The sequence below is a fragment of the Mesoplodon bidens genome (assembly GCF_964165515.1).
Source record: "Mesoplodon bidens genome assembly, chromosome: 13".
NCBI lineage: Eukaryota > Metazoa > Chordata > Mammalia > Artiodactyla > Ziphiidae > Mesoplodon > Mesoplodon bidens.
This window is the reverse complement of record NC_138169.1, coordinates 10,850,577-10,875,224: the sequence shown is the minus strand read 5'-3', so window position 1 is coordinate 10,875,224 and position 24,648 is coordinate 10,850,577. Positions and strand designations below refer to the sequence as shown.

General features: G+C 47.4%; 1 protein-coding gene across 1 annotated transcript in view; it reads left to right on the top strand.

Annotated features, from left to right (window-relative positions):
* Nucleotides 1-24,648, top strand: part of CCDC60 (coiled-coil domain containing 60) — a 268,405-nt gene that overhangs the window by 3,436 nt on the left and 240,321 nt on the right. The window contains exon 2 of the mRNA XM_081251735.1: nucleotides 16,305-16,400. The gene's annotated coding sequence lies outside the window, so the exon portion shown is untranslated. The remainder of the gene's footprint in view (nucleotides 1-16,304; nucleotides 16,401-24,648) is intronic.

Here is a 24,648-nt window from a genome sequence, read left to right as displayed (position 1 = left end):
AGGTACAATGGAGCCAGGTGTCCAAATATTGAAATACTTCAGTACCACTTGACAAATAGCACTGCCTCTAAGCTGCCCCCAGTGTCTCAGCCTTTATTAAGCATATCTTTTTATTCTGGTGCTTTGACTATGGGTGCCTTGCTGACCTTGGAGGGACTGCCCCTCGCAGAGATAGCCTGCAGGCACCCCTCTCTTATGAAGGCCAGTCCGGAGACCCCACCCCAACCTTTGTCACACTCTTTCCCTCTGAGCCACCGCCCACCTGCCCGGATCATTCGAGGTGAGGTACCAAACAACTAGGGACAGCCCCTGTGCCCCAGAGCTAACTGAAGTTATTTGAACCAGCCCATTCTAAGTCTGTTTCTGCCACCTCCCCGGTTCCTTCCTGCAGAGACCACAATAAAGGCTCTTGTCCACATTCCCTCTGCCTTCTGACCGAACCTGGTGCTTCCCCGTGTGGCCCCCATGACGTGGCGAGCCCCCTCTTCTTGGCGTCTCTGAATGTAATGAGCTATTTTTTCTATGGCAGTCGTCTCCCGATCTTTTAGCCATGCCATACCTGAATAATGATGAAATCTACATTTTAAAATCTAGACACCTTCCTCCCTCTACCTTCTCCCAGTTTTTCTAGGAATCAGCAGCTCCCTTTGGACCAGTGGCCATTCGGAATAGCCAGTGCCCTGGTCCTGCAAGTTGTTAAAGATTTTGAATATTGCCTCCTTTTCCCCTAGGCCCATTAAGTATGAGGTACCATGCTGGGCCCTGGAGAAAAAGACAGACATGAGTCTCTGCCCTTGAGGGTATAATGGGGATCTCGGGCCATATGTAAATAAGCAAAGAGAATAGCAGGGCCCAGGGCAGAGCTAAGTGTGAGCCCTGAGGTCGGGGAGCAGCAAGGCTCTTAGAGGTGTGAACTGTGATCACAGCTCTGCGGCTCACCTTATATGTGACCTTGTCACTTGACCTCTATGGGCAGGCATTTGTTTTCTTATCCACAAAAGTGGGTGATGGCAATGCAGGGCTGGTGTGGGGATTACACAAGTGGGTGCCAAGTGCTTGGCCCACAGGTACTAATGCAGAGTAAGTCCACAGTAAATGGGGAGCACTGGGTGGTCTCAGCCCGAGCCCAGCCTGGGAGGCAGAACCTAGGGTCTGCCAGGGACCCGTGGCAGGTTACTGAACCAGTGGCCTGAGTCTGTACCTGGAGCTGATGCTCTCCCAGCACCTGCCTCCCAATTCTCGAGGTCTCCATTAGGGACAAGAAGAGTGGGCATTAGGGGCCTTGAGGGGATTTCAGTCTCCACTGTCAGAGGTCTAGAGGTAACCCTGATAACACAGCTCTATCATCTTAGTTGCCAATCCCCACACCCTGTCCAAGAATGAGCCTATTTTTGTTTTAATTTTTATTTTATGTTGGAGTATAGTTGATTTACCGTGTTGTGTTAGTTTCAGGTGTACAGCAAAGTGATTCAGTTATACATACACATATATCCATTCTTTTCCAGATTCTTTCCCCATATAGGTTATTACAGACTATTGAGTAGAGTTCCCTGTGCTCTACAGTAGGTCCTTGTTGATTATCTATGTTATATATAGTCGTGTGTATCTGCTAATCCCAACCTCCTAATTTATCCCCCTCCCCCCCATCTTTCCCCTTTGGTCACCATAAGTTTGTTTTCGAAGTCTGTGGGTCTGTTTCTGTTTTGTAAATAAGTTCATTTGTATCTTTTTTTTTTTTTAGATTTCACATATAAGTAATATCACATGATATTTGTCTTTCTCTGACTTACTTCACTTAGTTTGATAATCTCCACGTCCATCCATGTTGCTGTAAATGGCATTATTTCATTCTTTTTAATGGCTAATATTCAATTGCATGTATGTACCACATCTTCTTTATCCATTCCTCTGTCGATGGACATTTAGATTGCTTCCATGTCTTGGCTATTGTATCGATAAACAGTGCTGCAATGAGCATTGTGGTGCATGTATCTTTTCGAATGATGATTTTGTCCAGATATGTGCCCAGGAGTAGGATTGCTAGATCACACGGTAGTTCTACTTTTAGCTTTTTAAGGAACTTCCATATTGTTCTCCATAGTGGTTGTACCATGAACGTATTATTTTTTTAAATTTATTTATTTTTGGCTGTTTTGGGTCTTCGTTGCTGCGCGCGGGCTTTCTCTTGTTGTGGCGAGCGGGGGCTACTCTTTGCCGTGGTGCATGGGCTTCTCACTGTGATGGCTTCTCTTTGTTGCAGAGCACAGGCTCTAGGCACGTGGGCTTCAGTAGTTGTGGCACGCGGGCTCAGTAGTTGTGGCTCACGGGCTCTAGCGCTTAGGCTCAGTAGTTGTGGCACGTGGGCTTAGTTGCTCCACGGCATGTGGGATCTTCCTGGACCAGGGCTCGAACCCATGTCCCCTGCGTTGGCAGGCGGATTCTTAACCACTGCGCCACCAGGGAAGTCCTAAACCTATTATTTTAAATCAGGAGAAACTTGCAGATACAACTTTGGAATCTGAATGATGTATTTTTTTTATGGAAGAGGACTTTAGCCCCTTAGCCTTCAGCACAGTCCCGAGAACATAGGAAGGGTTCAGAATATCAGCTATTACCATCACTGTTGTTTTTGTTGGTTATCCTACAAAACTACCATGGTGGACAGGGTTAATTTTAAAAGAGAACATGGCGGAAGGGAGAGGGCCAGACAGCAGGCTGGCGGTAGACTGCAGCCTTCTCCTCCCTGGAAGACTTGGAAATTGAAGAGAGATGCAGGTGGGCAATGCTGCTTGGCTAGCCTCACACCTCCCTCCATCATGTCCCAAACGAAGGTTTCAGGATGCTCTCCCAGGCTGCAGCCCAGGCACCCAGTCTCCAGCATCCCTCAGTGGCTGAGGGGAAGGTCAGGTGGGGAAATACTTAGCTCATGCTCTAGAAATCCTTCAAGGGATCCTGATGTTATTGGTCGCAGGTGGGGCCTGGGCATGGGCATTTTTAAAAAGCTCCCCAAGGATTTCAATATGCACCCAAGGTTAGGAACCACTGGAGAATTGGGGAGTGGGGGACGGCTATACAGGAGGAGCCCAGGTTGGACCCAGCCTGGGTGAGAGGTGAGAGTCGTTCCTGGGGGCTTCTGGGAAGAAATGTTGTCAACATTGAAAGGATGAGAGTTAATAATAATAACGTTATTAAATGTTTATTAGCTGTAAGGCGCTGTCCATGCTCTGCACATCCATTTTCCCCTCTAATCCGTAGCCGAACTACAGTGATGCAGAAATGTGCCCAGGTTCCCACAGCTGGGAAGTGGCAGCGTGGCTGAGCCAGTTTTAAACTCAGGCAGACTGGTTTCAGACCAGTGTTAGCTAGGCTGGGGGGCATGTGTGGTGGAAAGCAGGATTAGGGTTTCTGGAAGAGGGGAATCATGCCAGAAAAAACAAAGCTCTAATCCTCACTCAGAGCCTCAGTCCCTTCACCTGTAAAATGGGGCTCCTTTGTCGCTGCCCTGAATATCCCCCAGAGGGTGGCTGGGAAGATGAGTGAGTTTGTAAATCAAACAGGACCATTGCTTAGTTATTATCAGCAGCCCAGTAAAGCGGGGGGGGGTGCAGGGGGGAGTCATAGACCAGTGGTCTTGGACATGTTGCCTAGTGACCTGATATCATGGGACAGTGTCCATTTCCCTCTGCCTGTGTTTGTGCTCCATCAGAGCTGCGTGACAGCTGTGTGAATTTTGTTCTGATGCTGACAGTGAAAGCTTACAAAATCCACAGCAGGCAGGATGGCAGAGCTGACTGCCAGTGGCTCCTGAGATCTAAGCCAGCAAAGACAGTTGTCAGAAGACAAAGAAGGTCTCGCAAAAGTGCCAGAAATTGAGCATCTCTGGGTGTGTCCAAAACTTCACACTAGGTCAGCAGTTCCTAAAGTGAGTTCCGTCAGAAGAAAAGGGAATGGGTTGGGTTTTGCAGTCAAATCGTTTTGGGAAGTCCTGGGTTAGACAATACTCAAACATTCTTCTTTAGCCTGGCGATGTGCATTGTGAACCTTTAAGAAGAAGATTCAGCTGGTAGCTCTTGTTGCATCACAGATGAGCCTAAAATCAAGCAGCCTAAAACAATCAACATTTCATAGTTCACAGTTTCTAGGGTTCAGGAATTCAGCTAAGGCTGAGCTGGTCGTTCTGATTTGGGGTGTCATGAGTTTGAATTGTGATGGTGGCCAGGTCTGCAGTCATCTGAAGGTTTGACTGGAGTGGAGGGTCTACTTTTCTTTTTCATATTAGAGTAGAGTTGATTTACAATGTTGTGTTAGTTTCAGCCAAGTGCTTCAGTTTTATATACAGTAAGTCCCCTACATAGGAGCTTTCAAGTTGTGAACTTTCAAAGATGTGAACGTGTGTTCGCATGTCCAATCACGTAAGTTCGTTCCTGTGTCTGGTGTACATTGTCATGTGCATGCATCCTCTACAAGTGATTGTGCTTTTGTTACTTTACTGCACAGTACTGTATAAAGTACAGTATCTTTATTTCAAGCCCAGGATGTCCGGAAGCAAGCGTAAAAGCAGCAGTGATGTAGCTGGTATTACTGTACTTTTCAAGGTACAGTACTGTAAGATTAAAAATGTTTTCTTTTTTGTGTGTTTGTTTGTTTTTTATGTATTACTTGTGTGGAAAGTATTATAAACCTACTACAGTACAGTACTATATAGCCGATTGTGTTAGGTGGGTACCTAAGCTAACTTTGTTGGACTTACGAACAAATTGTACTTAGGCGCTCTCGGAACGGAACTCGTTTGTATGTAGGGGACTTACTGGGTGTGTGTATATATACACACACACACACATACCACACGGGCCTCTCCACAGGGCTGCTTGAGTGTCCTCATGGCATGGCAGCTGGCTTCCCTGGGAGCAAGCGATCCAGGAGAGGGTGTGAGACAGAAGCCCGATAGGTCTTTAGTGATCTATCCGTGAAAATGGCATGACGCCGCTTCTGCTCTACGCTGTCAGACAGTGCCGCCAGAGAGGGACCAAGTGGGTCAGAATTTGTTCTGACCTGAGGCAAGGGGTCTGGGCTTTAGTAAGCCCAACATCGGCACTCATAGGCCAAGGTCTACCTTAGGGACGGAAGTGGGGGAGGCAGATTCCCCCACGAGGAGGTAAACATCAGGCTTTTGGACACTGTGGCTTCGGTAACCCCAAGGGTGGTTCTGCAGAGAAAAGTCACAGATGTGGACCCATGTAAACAAGAGTGCCCAGCAGCCAGGGTAGGTGTGCTCAGGAACAGTAAAAAGCATATGAGGAGATCTGAGCCGATCACCGGCAGCGTCTGCTGCATTTATACTCAGGGATAATTCGAAATGACAAAACGGCTCAACTAGAGGGGTTTAGTTGCACAGATGATGGCACTTCCGTACAATGGGAGAAAGTATGCAGCCATTAACTGCCACGCTCCTGAAGATGATTTATTGTCATGGCACATGGGGAAAGCTGGCCTCAAACAAGCAGTCTGTATAATACTCCATTTAAAAGAAATATAAATTTGCATTTATATTTTAGTTGCTTTAAAGTGACACTTTTTTTAAAAAATAAAGTGGATGTTCAAGTTATTTTTTTTCCTTTGTGCATTTCTGGGTTGTTTGAATATTCTGCCTAGAGAATGTCTTGCCTTTAAGATGGGAAAAGTAAACCTAGGTGCTACATTCTCAGGACCTCCCTGGCAGCCTAATGGTTAAGACTCCATGCTTCCACTGCAGGGGGCATGGGTTCGATCCCTGGTGGGGGAACTAAGATCCCACATGGCCAAAAAAAGAAAAAAATGATTTGATTCTCATAAGAGACCCTTTCAGGTAACATAGTACCTGATGCACATTTTACTTCCCCTCCGACAACATGGCATTACGTGCCATGTAATTGTTATGTAATTGTTATACACACACACACACACACACACTCACTCACTCACTCACTCACTCACTCACTCACTCACTCACTCCAGAGCAGGACCACCCTGATTGGAATTGCTCTCCATCATCTATTAGCTGGGTATCCCTGAGCAAACTTCTCAACTTCTTTGTGCCTCAGGCTCCTTGACAATAATGAAGAGGTGATGATAGATTGCTTTGTAGAGTTGTGCTGAGGAACCCATGAGTCAAGATACGTAAAACGCTTGGAGCAATCCTGGCATCTAGAGAACACTTTGGCAGTGTAGATCTACCTTCCCCTGCCCCACTCTCATCCCTAATGCGTCTGAGTGGCTAAGGTCTTGTTTGCTCTTCCTCTTCTCATTAAAGCTATCCTGTTCCACCTTCTGTTGCATCCCTTTGGGATCCTGCCAGGTACAAGAGGGTCGTGATGAATTAATCAGGTTGCCTAATCATGGGCCCCCGTGCTCAAGTCTCGCCTCCTCCAGGGAATGCCCTTTAACCCAGTTTCGGAGGCTCCAGAGAGCCCTGCGCCCAGCAGAGGCATACCTGTGGCTTCTGCCTGGCAGCCTCCATGTCCCTTTCCTCTGGTCCCAGTCCCTTAGTATCTCTTTGGGGTATCCTCACCCTTGTGTGTGGTTTCATAGGGAATTGCCATCCCAGGGCCCTGTCCTTCCTTCACCAAGGGTGGGCACATGGCCCACGCTGAGCCAATCAGGGTCTCTCATGGGAATGTGAACCGTTAGCAGAGAGACGGGAGGATGGGAAAGAACTGAAGCTGATTCATCCCGGTGACGATGCCCTGAAGGGACGCTCATTTTTCTTACTCCCGAGGTCTGCAGCCCGACCCCGTTCCTGTCCTTCTGTTGCAGGAAGGGGCACCCTTTCCAGGGCCCAAGAGTGGGCTCTTGTTTAACGTTCGGAGATAAATTGTCTAAGGAGACACACGTGCTGACAAAGCAGGAGACTTTATTGGGAAGAGGCACCCGGGTGGAGAGCAGCAGGATGAGGGACCCCAGGAGAACTGCTCTGCCATGTGGCTCGCAGGCTCGGGTTTTACGGTAATGCGGTTAGTTTCCGGGTTGTTTCTGGCCAATCATCTTGCTTGGCCCATATTTGGGCCGACTCAGGGTCCTTCCTGGGGGCGCACGCATCTCTCAGCCAAGTTCCAGGACGAAGGTTCCAGCACGAAGGTTCCAGCACGAAGGAGCCTGAGAGGTTGGCAGGACGACATTATGGGCTGGCGTACTCCTCTCTCCTTGTGGCCCCTCCTGAATCCTCCTGGTTAGTTTTCGGCAGCAGCGCTGTGTTCCTTATCGGGACCTCCTGTTGTGAGACCACACACGCAAGTGGTTATGGTCGTGCCTGGCCAAGGTGGGCAGTGTAGCTCAGTGGTTCCCTAACACTTCCTGGGGGCCAGTGCTACGCTTTCCTCTCAACTGTATGTGCTCTACCAAATCCTTTCCCCCCTAAACTAGATAGAGTCCATTTCTTTCCCCTGAAAACAATGAACACCAGCTGCTATAGCGAGAGAGGAAGAGAGAGGGAGACGTGCAGAGGTGCTGGGCTGAGCGGCATCTCCACGCCACCTACAAAGGGGCACCTGAGTTCTGATCCAGCTCAAAAACAGATTCCTTCCGTGACCCTGGGCAAGTCCTCCTACCTCTCCCTTTGTTCCTCCATCTCCTGGAAACATCCCATCAGTGCAGTGGTGCTCAGGATCCTGTCCTAAGCCCCTTCTGCTTCTCCGCGGGATCGGCACACACATTCCGCAGCTCCAACGGCCACCTCTATGTTAACACACCCAATTCCTCCCTCCAGTCCAGATCGGCTCTGCAGAGCTCCAAATACCCCCTAAGCATTTCCACCCGAGGCCTTCTCAAACTCGTCACGAGCAAAACAGAATTCAGTATCTCGTCCTGCGCACGGCTCCCCTCTCTCCCTTCCCCCACCTTCGTTCACGGCATCAACACGCACCCCTCCCCCAGAAAACCTAGGACCCTCCTCGACTGTCCCCTCTCCTTGTGCGCCTGTCACTAGGCGTCGTCCATACTCTCTGAGGTCCTCGGTCATACGAATCGTCCTGTTTGTCTAGCACTTGTCACTTTACCACATCCATTCACCTGTTTGTCACTTAAGCCTCCCAAGTCCAGGAGCTGGGTGGTATCCTCCCCACAGGAGGAGATAAGGAATCAGAGAAGGGAAGCCACCTGCCCAAGGTCACATAGGAAGGAGAAGTCAGAGCTGGGATTTGAACTCAGGACTGTCAGAACCCATAGCCCGCGTGAGGGGTTTAGTTGCACAGATGATGGCACTTCCGTACAATGGGAGAAAGTATGCAGCCGTTAACTGCCACGCTCCCGAAGATGATTTATTGTCACGGCACATGGGGAAAGCTGGCCTCAAGCAGTCTGTATAATACTCCATTTAAAAGAAATATGGGGCTTCCCTGGTGGCACAGTGGTTGAGAGTCCGCCTGCCGATGCAGGGGACATGGGTTCGTGCCCCGGTCCGGGAGGATCCCACATGCCGCAGAGCGGCTGGGCCCGTGAGCCATGGCTGCTGAGCCTGCGCGTCCGGAGCCTGTGCTCTGCAAGGGGAGAGGCCACAACAGTGAGAGGCCCGTGTACCGCAAAAAAAAAAAAAAAAAAAAAAAAAAAAAAGAAATATAAATTTGCATTTATGTTTTACTTGTTTTAAAGTGACACTAATTTTTAAAATAATAAAGTGGATGTTCGAGTTATTTTTTTAACTTGAGCTGGTATTCCCTCTGTCCATGGTGCCCGAATTCAGGAGGAACAAGATTTGGGCCAGTGTCTCTCTGGCCGGTTACTAAGGTCCATGGCATGCAAACAGCAACCGTGTTGTTCTTGAGCTCATGGGCTCCCCCCAGTTTCTAATCTGGGCTTGCGACCTTGGAACTCATCTCCCAGACAACCAGAGCGATACAGCAAACAGAGGTGTAGCTGCCAACTTGGAGCTGAGCTGCCTGGGCAGGGCTGGCGGTGCAAACCCTGGATGTGTGCGTGCGTGTGTGTGGGGTGTGGCGCCGATGTCCACAAGGGCCTCAGCCCACAACCTCCCCTCTCTGTAGTTACACCGCATCCTCCCAATGAGCCAGAGGGATCCAGCACCCGTCCTGGCTGTGCCACCAGGATCTGGAAGCATCAGGAGACTGGGAGGATGGGGACCTGCAGTGAGCACAGAACACTTGCCGTGTGGTTCCAGGGCCCTGAGGTCCTGGGGAAGGTTCGGGAGACCACGTTCCACACCTGGTCTTAATTCACACGTGTATCCAGCATCTGAGCCCCTCTCACCTCCTCGCCTTGGTCTGAGCCTCTGTTACAGCCTAGGCTATTTCCATCCTTGTCCCTGCAGTCAATTGGGGTTTTTTGGTAAAATATATAACAAAATTTGCCATTTTAACCATTTTTTACCAGAGCACAATTCAACTGCATTAATTACATTCACCGTTTGTGTAACCATCACCACTATCTCTTTCCAAAACTTTCATTATTTCAAATAGAACTCTGCAGGCATGAAGCTACCCCCATTCCTTTCTCTCCCCCGTCCCTGGTAACCGCTAATCTACTTTCCATCTCTATGAATTTGCCTACTCTAGATATTTCATAGAATTCGAATCATACAATATTTGTCCCTTTGTGTCTGGTTTCTTTCACTTAGCGTGTTTTCAAGGTTCATCCATGTTGTAGCCTGTGTCAGAACTTCACTCCCACTTATGGCTGAATAATATCCCATTGTATGGAGAGATCACATTTTGTTTACACATTCATCTGCTGATGAATACCCTGCATTCAATTTGTCTGCAACAGCTAGAGCAGTCCTGGGAAAATACTACTCAGGCCGTGACACGACTTTATTTAAACCCTCCTATGGCTCCTTAATTCACTCAGAGCTATGGTCCTTATCATGGCTACAAAGCCCTAAAGGATTCTCTCTCCGAATACACACACACACACCCCATTACCTCTGTGTCCCTCCAACCTCATCCCTTCCCTCTCTCTCCACTCCACTCCCTGCTGTTCTGTGAACACCTCAGGGCCTATGCATGCGCTGTTCCTTCCGCCTGGAATGCTTTTCCCTGCCAGACGTCTGCATGGCCAACACCCTCGGCTCCCTCAGGTTTTTGCTCTGCTATTACCTTCTCAGTCAGACTCGTCCTGAACACCCTCCTTAAGACTACGACCTGTCTCTCCTCCATCCATCACTCCCGATCCCCCTCGTCATGATCTAGTTTCCAGAGCACTTGTCACTTCCTAACACATGATTTGTCTTTTTGTTATCTCCATTGTTTATTATCTGCACCCCATCTCTAGAATGTAAGCTCTGTGAGGACAGGGATTTTTTTTTCTTTTTGCCTGTTGTATTCATCACTATATCCGAAGCACCTAAAACAGCAGCTGGCGTGCAGTAGGCGCTCAGTGAATACTTGTTCCATGAATGAATATGAGTTGGGACAAGTTGCTGTGCTTCTCTGAGCCCCTGTTTCCCCATCTGTGAACCAGGGATTGTGATCTGTCCCTGGGCTGGGGTTGTCGCGGGGGGATCGCATCAGATAATGTCTGTAACCACCCTTTGCAAATTGTAAAGCATCGTGCAAGTGAGAGAGGGGTGGAAGAAACTGATCTTCACTGAGTCCTCTTGAGGCCTGACGCTTCTCACGATGTATCTCATTTTATCATCTCCATGTGACAGATGAGGAAACCAAGGTTCAGGGAGGTGAAATAACTTGCCGCTCGACCACACAGTGTGACAGCGTTACGGACTCAAAGCTTCAGTCCAGCTGTCTGGCTTTCTCTGTAGGTTGCTTCCAGCTCTGGTATTGCATCAGCCTAGGAGAAAACCCCACCCTCTCCGGGGACCAGCTCTGAGCCCAGGGGAACGGTAATGAGGATGATGGTGTGAACAGTAGCTGCCTTTTATTAAGAGCTTCCTACGTGTGTCAGGCTCGCTTTACTGTGTGCCAGGTGCTTTACATATGCTCTCCTCACAAGAAAGCGGGAAATAGGTGTCTTTATTCCCTCCTAACGACCGTTTGCTTGGGGCCGCACAGCTAAGAAAGAGCAGAGCCAGCATTTGAGCCTGGAGCAATTCCACTCCCACGGCATCTTGAAAAGGACCTTGATCTTGGAGATGTGGTTTCTTTAATGCCACGTGAGCTGCCCCCACCCCCCGCAGCCCCATGACCATCCCCAGGGACCTGCCTGCTCCAAGCCAGCCCTGGAGGGCACCTTCGTAGGGGGGGAGGCAAGCACACCGCCAGCCCCCGTGCCTGCCCTCAGTGTGAGCTGCAGGATGCAGGAGGAATCAGGCATCAGTGGGAACCAGGGTGGGGACCCCACAAGCCTGCCTTGCCAGCAGAGACAAATGAATAGACCACTCAGCAAACCAGGTCACTTCCATCCCAGAGCAGAACTGTCCCTGATAAATAGATCATCGAAGCTCCACGCCGGACGTGCCAATTTCAGCGGGAAAAGATGAGCGCATTTACCTGCCTGGTGACACCCTGGCTGTCTTCAGGAGGTGATGGGGTATGAAAATATTGCCAGCATGCACTCTGCCCGGGGCTGTTTCCAGGGTCGGGGAGGAGGGTCTCATTACAGGAATGGTGTTTGTCTCAGACTTCCCGTGGTTGCCCAGATGCAAGGTCTAAATGCTTTCTATGCTTCATTCCTTCCCTCCCTCCTTCCCTCTTTTCTTCCTTCCTTCTTGTGTTGGGTCTTCGTTGCTGTGCGCGGGCTTTCTCTAGTTGTGGCGAGCGGGGGCTACTCTTCGTTGTGGTGCACAGGCTTCTCATTGCGGTGGCTTCTCTCGTTGTAGAGCACAGGCTTTAGGCGCATGGGCTTCAGTAGTTGCGGCGTGTGGACTCAGTAGTTGTGGCTCGCGGGCTCTAGAGCTCAGGCTTAGTAGTTGAGGCGCACGGGCTTAGTTGCTCCGTGGCATGTGGGATCTTCCCGGACCAGGGCTCGAACCCGTGTCCCCTGCATTGGCAGGCGGATTCTTAACCACTGCGCCACCAGGGGAGCCCCTCTGTGCATTTTTTTTTTCGGTACGTGGGCCTCTCACTGTTGTGGCCTCTCCTGTTGCGGAGCACAGGCTCCGGACGCACAGGCTCAGTGGCCATGGCTCACGGGCCCAGCCGCTCCGTGGCATGTGGGATCTTCCCGGACTGGGGCACGAACCTGTGTCCCCTGCATTGGCAGGCGGACTCTCAACCACTGCGCCACCAGGGAAGCCCCCCTCTGTGCATTTTTAAGGGATCACAATCATAGTAATAGCTAGCATCTATTGAGTGCTTACTATGTACCAGGCACTGTGGTTTTTTAAATATACATTATCTCACTAACTAGCTAAAAATAAAATATTGTTGAGGAGTCCCTGTTGCATAGGGGAATGACTGCTTTGAGGGTGTCTATTAATTCTTTTTTTTTATTGAAGTGCAGTTGATTTCCAATGCTGCACCAATCTCTGCTGTACAGCAAAGTGACTCAGTTATACACATAGAGACATTCTTTTTCATATTCTTTTCCATTATGGTTTATCATAGGATATTGAATATAGTTCCCTGTGCTCTACAGTAGGACCTTGTTGTTTATCCATCCTGTATATACTAGTTTGCATCTGCTAATCCCAAACTCCCAGTGCTTCCCTCCCCCACCCGCCTCCCCCTCGGCAACCACAAGTCTGTTCTCTATGTCTGTGAGTCTGTTTCTGCATTGTAGATAGGTTCATCTGTGTCATATTTCAGATTCCACATATAAGTGATATCATATGGTATTCATCTTTCTCTTTCTGACTTACTTCACTTAGTATGATCATCGCTAGTTGCATCCATGTTGCTGCAAATGACATTATTTCATTCCTTTTTATGGCTGAGTAATAATATTCCATTGTATATATATACCACATCTTCCTTATCCATTCATCTGTTGATGGACATTTAGGTTGTTTCCATGTCTTGGCTATTGTGAATGGTGCTGCTGTGAACAGAGGGGATGCATGTATCTTTTTGAATTATAGTTTTGTCTGGATATACGCCCAGGAGTGGGATTGCTGGATCATATGGTAGTTCTATTTTTAGTTTTCCGAGGAACATTCACACTGTTTTCCATAGTGGCTGCACCAACTTATATTCCCACCAACAGTGTAGGAGGGTTCCCTTTTCTCCAAGGGTGTCTATTCTTTATAATTATTCTCAAGCAGCAAATAACAATACAAGGTGGTCCAGCCCCAGGTCACCTCCCAAGGGTTTCATTAACTCCCCACCCCTGGCAGTAACATCCACCACATCAAGCTTCTCCTCTCTCTGTGGTTAGACTCTGGGAAAAAAAAAAAAGACAACTGGGAATAAGGAAGGGAGACCAAGCAGGAAGCAGAAGAGGAGGATGTGGAAAAAAGCCAGCCGGTGGCGAGGGGAAGGATGCTGAGGTCCAGGGCACCGTGACCTCAGAGCTAAGTTCCTGCCATTCAGAGGAGCCTGGTCAGGCTGCCCAGACAAGTTCTGCTGTGCCCTGCCAAAACATTATTGTCTTGGTGGAATGAAAGCTACTAAAATCTGTCATCCTTGGAGGGATTTTCAGAACCCTGCTGTGTCTGTGGAGGTGTCTGTGTTAGATCAGTGGAGTAGAGAGGGTCGAGGGAGAGGCGCTGGGCGGGCACTTTGCAGGCTGATGTAACACAGTTCTCAGAGCTACCCCACTTGACGGAGCTGGGGTTCTGTCACTTGTGGAATATCATTGTAACGTCTCCCCAGACGTTTGCCTTCGGAAGTTCCTGAGCCCTGACTGGCTGGAGGGAGCCATAGGTGGCCCCTCCTCAGAGACCCAGCCACCAAAACCCTCCTCCTAAGTCCTGTCGGAGGACACCTTGTCCCACAGCCAACACCCCAAGTAGCCCCCAAAGCCTTCTCCATCTCTTACCTCTTTGGGTTCAGGGAATAAATCATCAACAATCAGAAATCTGCAATAATAAAAACGATGTGGGGGCTTCCCTGGTGGCTCAGTGGTTGAGAGTCCGCCTGCCGATGCAGGGGACACGGGTTCGTGCCCCGGTCCGGGAAGATCCCACATGCCGTGGAACGGCTGGACCCGTGAGCCATGGCCGCTAAGGCTACGCGTCCGGAGCCTGTGCTCCACAACGGGAGAGGCCACAACAGTGAGAGGCCCGTGTACCGCAAAAAAAAAAAACAAAAAAAACAAAAAAAACGATGTGAAGTTGTCTTCATTAATAAGATCATAATAAATTAAAGGAATTAAGTTACAAAATAGCATGTGTAATATGATCCCATTTAAAAATTGCATAAAAACAAAAGCCCTGGGGAAAAATATACACCCACTGTTAACAAGGAGTTTTTGAAATAGGGGAAGGAAGATTTATGGGTGATTTTTATCTTATTTTAGCTTATACATACTTTTTGATTTATCAACAATGTACATATGGTGTGCATCTCACTTGGAAAATAAAGAAGAAAATAAAGACATTATTTTCCCCTCAAAAGGAAGAATGAAGCGAATACTTTGGAAAACTTCTCTAAAGTTGCTGCTGCGAAACAGTGCAAACATCTCCATTAATGGCTAGCCTTGTTCTCCCACTGTGCTTTGTGCTTAGATTTGTTTTTTTTAAGGTTTCAGGGAAAACATAATATAGCCAGATCTGGGCTCTAAGCAATCACATGACTGTGGAACAAGTGAAAAACACAGGTAGGTCATCAGAATATCCATTATTTTCATTTCTGCGTGGCATAGAGAAAGGAAAAGGGACCTGTCCTTGTGACTCACTATCTCCTTCTCCTGCTTTGCCTGCAGCTTCTAATCTCCAAATGGATATGCCAGCAAATTCCCTTGTAGCTCCTGGCTTCCTTCCTTCTTCAAAGCCCCATCTACTCAGTCCCCACTAGCAGGTCCCCACCTTGACTATAGTTTCTTTGTTCATTGATTCAGTGAAGCTCATAGAAGGTCATCTTCGTATGAGGATGTACAGCCCACCAAGCAAGACCCTGGGCTCTGAAATTCAGCCACTAGAGTTCAAATTCTCTCTCTGCCTGAGTTCAAATCCCCACTCTGCCCTTAATTAACTAGGTGATCTTGAGCAAGTCACTTCACCTGTCTGAGCCTCAGCATCCTCATCAGTAAAAAGGGATAATTTTTTTTTTTTTTTTTCGGTACGCGGGCCTCTCACTGTTGTGGCCTCTCCCGTTGTGGAGCACAGGCTCCGGACGCGCAGACTCAGCAGTTGTGGCTCACGGGCCCAGCTGCTCCGCGGCATGTGGGATCTTCCCGGACCGGGGCACGAACCCGTGTCCCCTGCATCGGCAGGCGGACTCTCAACCACTGCGCCACCAGAGAAACCCCAAAAGGGATAATTTTTATAACCAAGTCCTCAGGGTGATGGAGGGAAATCATGCTTACAAAGCCCTTGGAAACGTGTCTTCTGTTTTTCCCTCTCATGAAGGTGACCAAAGGGTCAAGGTGCTGCTTGGGGACACAGCAATGTTGTCTTCTCCTCTGAGGGTCCTAATGCAGCTCACAGCTTTCTAGTAGGACTGGCTTGTCCCACGTCTCCCACAGAACTGAGAGGAACGTGGCCCCATGCTGGCGCAAGAGGCCTCAGACCAACACCTGGCTGAGCTGGCCCATCAGCTCACCAGTTTTCTGAATTGTCCAAAAATATCTTGAAGACTGCTAGCTTTCTTGAATATTTTCAATGAATATGAAAATGGTCTTCTTCCTAACAAATGAATCTTGAATGTTTTCAGCGAATATATTCTCAGCAGCATTTTAAGCTCAATTTGTCTGAAGCTAAATATCATGGGAGCTCTTTAGCTTTCTTATGACGATCTTCTAATGAAGAATATATTCTTGAATATCTTGGGATTTTTTTTTTTTTTTTTTTTTTTTTTGGTGGTACGCGGGCCTCTCACTGTTGCGGCCTCTCCCGCTGTGGAGCACAGGCTCCGGATGCGCAGGCTCAGCGGCCGTGGCTCACGGGCCCAGCCGCTCCGCAGCATGTGGGATCTTCCCAGACCGGGGCACGAACCCGTGTCCCCTGCATCGGCAGGCGGACTCTCAACCACTGGGCCACCGGGGAAGCCCTTGAATATCTTAAGTAAAGTTCTGAATATAATTAAAACATCCTGAATAAATTTTGGGATAAGAGTATTCAAGAAGTATAAATTCACTGAATGTCATCATCGAGCGTATTAAACTAGCACATGTATAAGAGTGTAAGTCATTAACTGTCTTCAAGAGGAATGTATTCATATTTGTTAACTATATTTGATAAGAATTTTCCTTAAATAAGGTTTTGGAAAATTGGCAGTGTTGACTAATTTGAGCAATTGGTCATTGGCAACTTGATTTTTCAGAGATCTTCATATCATAGAATTGACTTCTGGTGGACTGGCCAAAGCCCCTCAAAGACCACTGGGGAAGATATCCAGAGCACCTCCTGGAGGTCGGAGGTAAGTCCACCAAGATTCGCCTCCAACTTTAGCTGGAGCCCTGATCTTCCAGCTCTGCCCTTGACCCTCTGGGGCGCCCCCATCCTCAGGGCTCTGAGGGCAGCCCACATTTTGAGAGGAGCCTGTCCACTTCATTCTTTTAACCAGAAGCATTTATTTATGCTCCCGGAATGTGGATAAGGGGCTGAGAGCCAAAACTCAAACACATAACTCTAGCTTTTTTTTTTTTTTTTTTTTTTTTTTTTTTGCGGTACGTGGGCCTCTCACTGCTGTGGCCTCTCCTGTTGCGGAGCACAGGCTCCGGACGTGCAGGCTCAGCAGCCATGGCTCACGGGCCCAGCCGCTCCGTGGCATGTGGGATCTTCCCAGACCGGGGCACGAACCCGTGTCACCTGCATCGGCTGGCGGACTCCCAACCACTGCGCCACCAGGGAAGCCCCATAAGTCTAGCTTTGAATCCAGCTGTGTGGCCTTGGGCAACTAACAACCTCTCTGAGCTTTAGTTACCTCTTGTGTAAACAAGGGTCAAACTCAGTCCAACTCTAGAGAGCTACATGGAGGATTCCATGGGAGAATCCCGTAAAGTGCTGAGCTTAGTGCCTGGCACATGGTAAGAGCTTAATGCGTGACAGCTTTTATGATCATTATTGTTTCTCTGAAAAATTCACTTCTAGTTTTGGACAAGTCTCTTCATGTTTCTAGCCCTTCCTTTCCTCATCTGTAAAATATAAAAGGGTAGAGGCAGATTAGATAGAAGAATCTGGGGGTGTTATGTGCCAAGCACTTAATATATGTTGCCCGTTCACCTTCATTCATTCATTCTACAACACATATTTAATGAGTGCTTCCTATGTGCCAGGCACTTTGCTGGACACTGGGACTATAATGAGGAACAAGACACAGTTCCTGGTAGGGAAGAGACTGATGGGAGTATTCTCTGGGTGAAACAGACAAGACATCTTAGGATGGTCCTTATGAGGCAAGAGAAGGGAGACTCATGTGGGCCAGGAGCAGGGGAGCAGGAAGACAGCCCAGGCAAGTCAGCCAGTGAGAGCAAAGCAAGGCAGTGAGGATGCTCAGTTTGGTTTGCCAGAGCACACTGGGCACTAAGAGAGAGACTCAAGCAAAGAATCCACGTGAGGGTATTGTGGGTGCACAGGGGATGAAGGTCCAAGCATGTCATATAGTGATTAAAGAATGAGGATCTCTGCCTGGATCAGTGCCTCAGGGAGAGGCAACCAGAATGGACGTGGGGTTACCTAGAAGACGTCTCAGGCTCTCTCTCCAGATCTTAAAACGTGTTCTTCCTTCCAGCTGAAACAAACTGACCTGCCCTCACTTTTGGCTTCATCTGCCTGACTGTCCTCACCCACCAGCACTCTTCTCCCTCTGGCATCTTGTCTAATGCCCATGGTCCCCAAGGAAGAGGTGATCAATGTCAAAGCATCTGTCATTGGATCATTCTCACCTGTTTTTCTCCCCAACTAGACAGTGAGCTTCTTAAGGATTAGAATGGTGTTTTGTCTCCCATAATATCTCCAGGGCATAGCTCAGAGCCTTCTGTACCATAAGCATCATCATCATCATCATCACCATCACCATCATTTTTATAATTGTCATCATAGCCATCATTTGGGTTCATATTTTTTTTCAGGATCATTTTACATGTTTTAACTCTTTTTTAAATCTTTACCACAGACCCAGGAGGTATTGGGTGGCACCGTATGAAATTGCCATAGGTCCCAAACAATCAAATATTATCAGTTTCATGTGGTTCAACCAAATAGTTATTTTATGTATCCTCCTTTGACAGGTGAGAAAACTGAGGCACCAAAAGATAATTTATTGTCATAAATAAATGAATTCATGAAGAATCCTTAGAAATGAGGGAGCTGATCTTTGTTGAGCCTCTACTGTGTGCCAGGCATTTTGCAGGCATTATCTCATCTATGTCATGTGGCCTCACCCAAAGAGATTTTTAAGCAGGAGAATGATTTGGTCAAGTTGGGTGCAGATGCATTCCCTCAATTTAATTCTCACAGCATCCCAGTGAGGGAAATAGGCAGCTTTCACCACTGTTGGACAAATGAGAAAATTAGGGATGTAAAGAGACTTGCCCAAGTTCACACAGCCAGGCAGTGGCAGGAGGATTTGTACCCAAGTCCATCTGACTCCCTTCCCTCAGTCAGACAACCTATAAGGGAGGCCTCTAATTGTTTGTGTAGCCGATGGGAAACTTGGAGCCCCTCACCATGGAGGAAGCCTGTATTAGTACGCTCAGGCTACTGTAACGAAACAGTACAGATTGGGTGGTTTAAGCAACAGGTATTTATTCTTCAAAATTCTGGAGGCTGGAAATCCAAGATCAAGGTGCCCCAGATTTGGTTTCTGGTGTAACTCTTCCTGGCTTGCAGAGGGCTGCCTTCTGGCTGCATCCTCACCTGGGCTTTCCTTGGTGCAGGCACTGGGGGTGACTGGGGAAGGAGCTTGTAAGGACACTAATCCTATCAGATTAGGGCCCCATCCATATGACCTCATTTAACCTTCATTACTTCCTTTGAAGACCCATCTCCAAATGTAGCCACCCCAGAGGTTAGTGCTGCTTCAACATATGAATTTTGGGGGACACAAACCTTCAGTCTGTAACAGAGCCATTTCCAGTTGTAACTACCTCCCTGCTCTGAATTCTATGATCCACACCCCTACTGAGAAAAAGTCATTCCTGGAGCAGAAGCCTGTGGACATCTACAGAAACACCACAGAGGAAGCCTAAGCAGGCAGCTTTTCCTCATTTTTCTCACAGGAGCTACATCAATTCCTTTTTTTCCCCTCTTATTATTACTATTTTTTAAAATTTTATTATTTATTTATTTTTGGCTGCTTTGGGTCTTCATTGCTGCACACAGGCTTTCTTTAGTTGCGGCGAGCAGGGGCTACTCTTCATTGTGCTGCGTGGGCCTCTCACTGTGGTGGCTTCTCTCATTGCAGGGCACAGGCTCTAGGTGCGCGGGCTTCAGTAGCTGTGGCGCATGGGCTCCGTAGTTGTGGCTCGTGGGCTCTAGAGCACAGACTCAGTAGTTGTGACGCGTGGGCTTAGTTGCTCTGCGGCATGTGGGATCTTCCTGGACCAGATCTCGAACCCGTGTCCCCTGCACTGGCAGGTGGATTCTTAACCACTGCGCCACCAGGGAAGTCCCTCTCTTATTATTTTTTAACTACATAAAAATATTTTATGAAAGGAGAATCAGAAAAGTCAGAAGAAAATAAAAATCATCCACATTTTCTCTATTCAGAAAAGGAGATAACTGCTTTTACATTTCATTTGTTTCTTTCCCTTCAACATTCATATGTTAAATATATAGACATTTATTATTATTTTATTATTATCATTATTATTATTTTACAGAAAGCCTCTCAAGCTTGGCTTGTATCCTCTTTGTTATCATATGAGTATCCTTCCATGCTGATAAACATTGACTCTGTTTTTGATGTCCGCCTATTCTAGTATTCCATTATATGGATGTATTACCATTTATTTAAGCACAGTCCTATTGATGCTCATCTAAATTGTTTCTAATCTTTCACTCTTATAAACAAAGCTGAGATAAGCATCCTGGTAACTAAATATTTGTACTCAGTCACTCTTCTGAGGGTAAATTCCTAGAACCAGTAGTTCTGAATTAATGGGTAAGCATTATTTTACTGGTATTGTTACATGTTCCTAAAATACATGCATATATATTTCACTATCAAAATGAAGGGGTTTCTTTTCTCCCTTTCCTTACCCCTTGTTGGGAGAGATCCTTGGAAAGACAGGGGGAGTAGTCAGAGGTTTGTAAAATATAGTAACACATCAGTGTTATACTGGGAGAGTTCATTGATCATTAAATTCTCATCGCACCCCATATATTTAACTACCTTGAATTCAACTGGCTTTTATTTATTTTATTTTATTTTTTTAAAGAGTTTTAATTTTTTTTTTAATTTTATTATTTGGCTGCGTTGGGTCTTAGTTGTGGCGCACGGGCTCAGTTGCCCCGCAGCATGTGGGATCTTAGTTCCCCGACCAGGGATCGAACCCACATCCCCTGCATTGGAAGGTAGATTCCCAACCACTGGACCACCAGGGAAGTCCCATCAACTGGCTTTTATTAAATGTAAAACATCATCGAGTTTAAGGTACATCATTATTTTATGTAAAATTAAGAAATAAATTAAGTTACTACCCAATGCCTTCATAGTCTTTTTAAACACCTTAACTGGTCACACCATCCTTTGTTTGCAATTCCCTTCATCTGTTTCAAGGGATTTGGCAATTTCTCTTACCTCTGTTGCCTGGCTTCTTATATGACAAGGAATCCTTTTGCACATATTGCAGTGACAAAATGCAGTGTAGCTTCATCTACTGTGGTTTCTTCCTTTTTAGGGGTTCCATCAAGATTTGGTTGCTACTTTGTAAGAAAATATGAAAGTGGAATCATTCCCTCAAGGACAGGAATTTGCTTCACAGTTACCAAATCTCCAGCCCATTACTGTGCTTGGGGGTCTTTCTGTGCACACAGAAACTTTCCATTCCACGCCAACTCGTATCATGGCATCATCCTTCTGAAGACACGTTAAGTGGCGAATGAAATCAACATGTGGAGGCTCGGCAGTGTACGCAACGCAGTTGAAGTAACAACAATCTGAATAGCTACGACCAAGTTTGCTTGGGCACAGGGAGTAAAACTACATCACACCTGCTGGTTGGCTGATAGCAAACTGTAAAATGCATCTCGGTCTCAGGGATGTTAAAATCAGAAAAAGCGTGCATCTTAGAATGGATGCAGTAGGATTAGTGGGAGCCTCAAAAAGTTAAGATTAAAAAAAGAGAAGTATTGGGGCATCCCTGGTGGCACAGTGGTTGAGAGTCCGCCTGCCGATGCAGGGGACGCGGGTTCGTGCCCCGGTCCGGGAAGATCCCACATGCCGTGGAGTGGCTGGGCCCGTGAGCCATGGCCACTGAGCCTGCGCGTCCAGAGCCTGTGCTCCGCAATGGGAGAGGCCACAACAGTGAGAGGCCCGCGTACCGCAAAAAATAAAATAAATAAATAAATAAATAATTTTAAAAATTAAAAAAAGAGAGAAGTATTAACACAAGTGTGCTGGTAGTTATGCTCCCTGATTCCACTCAGTGAGTATGTGCCCCAGGACAGGCATGAGATGGGAAACGTGGACCTAATGAATTCCCTGTGGGTGTCATTTTCTACTTGTCTCAGGGTTGAGGACAGCTTTGCCACACCGAGAGTGGTTCTAGAATTTAAATATACATAGATACATATATTTCGATAGATAGATACAGATATAGATCAAGATCAACATGAAACCTAAACAGAAACTGAAGAAACAGCCTTGTACTCCAATTTTGGAGGAAAACTTAGTGAAAGACAATGTGTAGGGGACTTCCCTGGTGGCCCAGTGGTTAAGAATCCGCCTGCCAAAGCAGGGGACACGGGTTCAAGCCCTGGTCTGGGAAGATCCCACATGCCGTGGAGCAACTAAGCCTGCGTGCCACAACTACTGAGCCTGCACTCTAGAGCCCACAAGTCACAACTACTGAGGCCTCATGCCTAGAGCCCGTGCTCCGCAACAAGAGAAGCCACCACAGTGAGAAGCCCATGCAGTGCAAAAAAGAGTAGCCCCTGCTCGACACAACTAGAGAAAGCCTGCGTGCAGCAACGAAGACCCAACACAGCCAAAATCAATTAATTAATTAATTAATTTTTTAAAAGACAATGTGTAGTTCTCCAATATGACACCTCTTAAGGGATTTTCAAGGGCAATTTTGAATTTTGAGATTGTCACTTTCTGTGCTGATCCAGGATAGAGCTGAGACATGGGAAGAAAGGAGAAGACAGAGGCAAGGGAATGTGAACACAGGGAGAGAAGATGGAGAAAATCTGGGGACAAAAGACCACACCCCACTGGACCACATCTGAGTGGAATTTTAGAGGGACTGAAAGGAATTCAATGGGAAAAATGTCATTTTTGCCTCAGTCTTCAGACTCCCCATTTGTTTGAGACCAGCCACGTGTATGATTGCTTTTTTCTTTTTTTTTGACACCTATGTGCGCTTCCAGATGCTCTGACATTCATTAGCAAGATAACTTTTCTTGAATGGCCACCAGATCTTAACCAAGATCCAGGCACTACGCTAAGAGCTTCCTCTGACTTCCTCACTCATTCAACCTTATGAATTAGGAATTATCGTGATTTCCATGTTATAGATGAAGAAGCTGAGACTTCGGGCGACCAAGAAACTAGCCCAAGGCCACATAGCTGGGAAATAGCGAGGCAGCTAGGTGAGGAGGAGCCATGAATGGGGTCTGGAGCCAGGATGCCTGTTTTAATCATGTCTTAGTTACTGTTGCTGCATCACACATGACCACACACTTAGAGGCTTATGGGAACTCCGTACCTTCCACTCCGTTTTTCAGTAAATCTAAAACTGCTCCAAAATTATTCATTTAAAAACATATATCCTTGAAACCCCACCATGCAAAAACAACCACCGTTCAGTGGTTAGACTTTGTCTCGTTTCCATGCTAATACCTTTATATATGCAGTGAGCACTTTCTCAACAAGGGCGTGCCCTTTTTTTTTTTTTAAAGGAAAAAGCTTTCTATTTCAGAATCTTTAACAGAATTTTTATCTTGAACTGGACTCCACGAATTACAGACAAGGATCCCTGCATTTTTATTTGCACTGCAACCTGCAAATTATGTAGCCATCTCTGACCCTAGGGTCCCTCCAAGGCACACCATCGGGGTAGGAGGGACATGCGTACTGGTATTTGGGGGACAGACTGGCATGCCAGGGCACTCTGAGCTGGGGTCAGAGAGGGCATGCCCATTTTTCAGAGTTTCAGTACAAGTGTTCAAACCCCAGAAAGCATGAGTGCCCGTCCGCCTGCATCCTGACCAACACTGGAACTCTGCTCAGATTCACAGGGAACCACATGCTTCTTATATTTGTTTTATTCTCTTTATTCCCGCAGCAAGTGGCAGGTGCTGAGGGATGCCTGGCCGGCTGCCCGCTGTACCTGGCTGTGCAGAGAGGGAATAGGAGATGGAGCTCCCCTTGGCTACAGCCTCTGAGCCCAGGGCCTGGCTGTCTCTCACGGACTTCAGCTGCAGAGAATCAGAGTGGAGGCTGCGAGGAGCCAGAGGCAGGTGAGCTTTGGTTTTGCGCCAGGATAACATTTGTCAATCAAGCACCTGCAAAGTCTAATCAGGATAATGTTCCCTGTCCCACCATGTCTGCCCCAAACCCCAGCCCTCTTGAGACTGTACCTATCAAAGTCAATTCGACAGCGTCCCACAAATGCTTCCAGCCCAAGGGCAAAACAGCCCAGGGGTGGAAAGAGCAAGCTGGCCATCAGACTGACATTTCAAAGTGCAGAGCTAATGGTAAGTGACCCTGAATAAATAATCTTCCCCTAAACTGTAAGGTTAAAAATAGTCGAGACCCTTAAGAACATTGGTAAGAAACCTAAAACCGAGTGACTGAGATGGTGAGTTCCATTGCTGACCTTCAAATTCCGACCCAACGCTTAGCTGTGTCACCTGGAACAAGTTACTTAACCTCTCTGAGCTTCAGTTTCCTCCTTTGTAAAATATCATAACAGTGCTCACCTCATGGGATTCTTGTGGGGAGTGAATGAGATAATCTATGTCAAGTGCTTAGCCCATCATAAGTCCTCCATTAAAAAAGCTGTTTTGAATATTCAAGAGCCATTAGGGACCAGTGGATGTTCCCCCTTCCCTACCGGTTTGCAGATTAGGTGACTGGGGCCCAAAGAAGGAAATGTCTTGGCCAGAGTCACACAGTGAGTTGCTGATCCTGGCCAGAAGTTTGGCTTTTGAAGCTCCAGTCCAATGCCCTTTTTGCTTGGCCCCTCTTGCAGGATGCAAAGCGCTCAGATCCTGACCTTTTCCCACTTCCTTGGCTCTGTTTTGCCTCTGGGGGCCCTGATGAAATACGGGGCAGGTGCAGGCAGCCTCTCAGACAGTCGCTGTCTATTTGGAACATTATTTAGGACTCGAGTCTCTTCAGCACGAAATTTAATCACTCCATCAATATTGTGACAAGCTTGTCAGAAAGCTGGGGACTGGCTGGGAGGCACCTGGTTGCCAAGGATGCTTTTGTTGGTTTGGTTTCTCCTTTGGATCTTAAAGAGCCAATCCTAAACTAGGAGGGCACCAGGGAA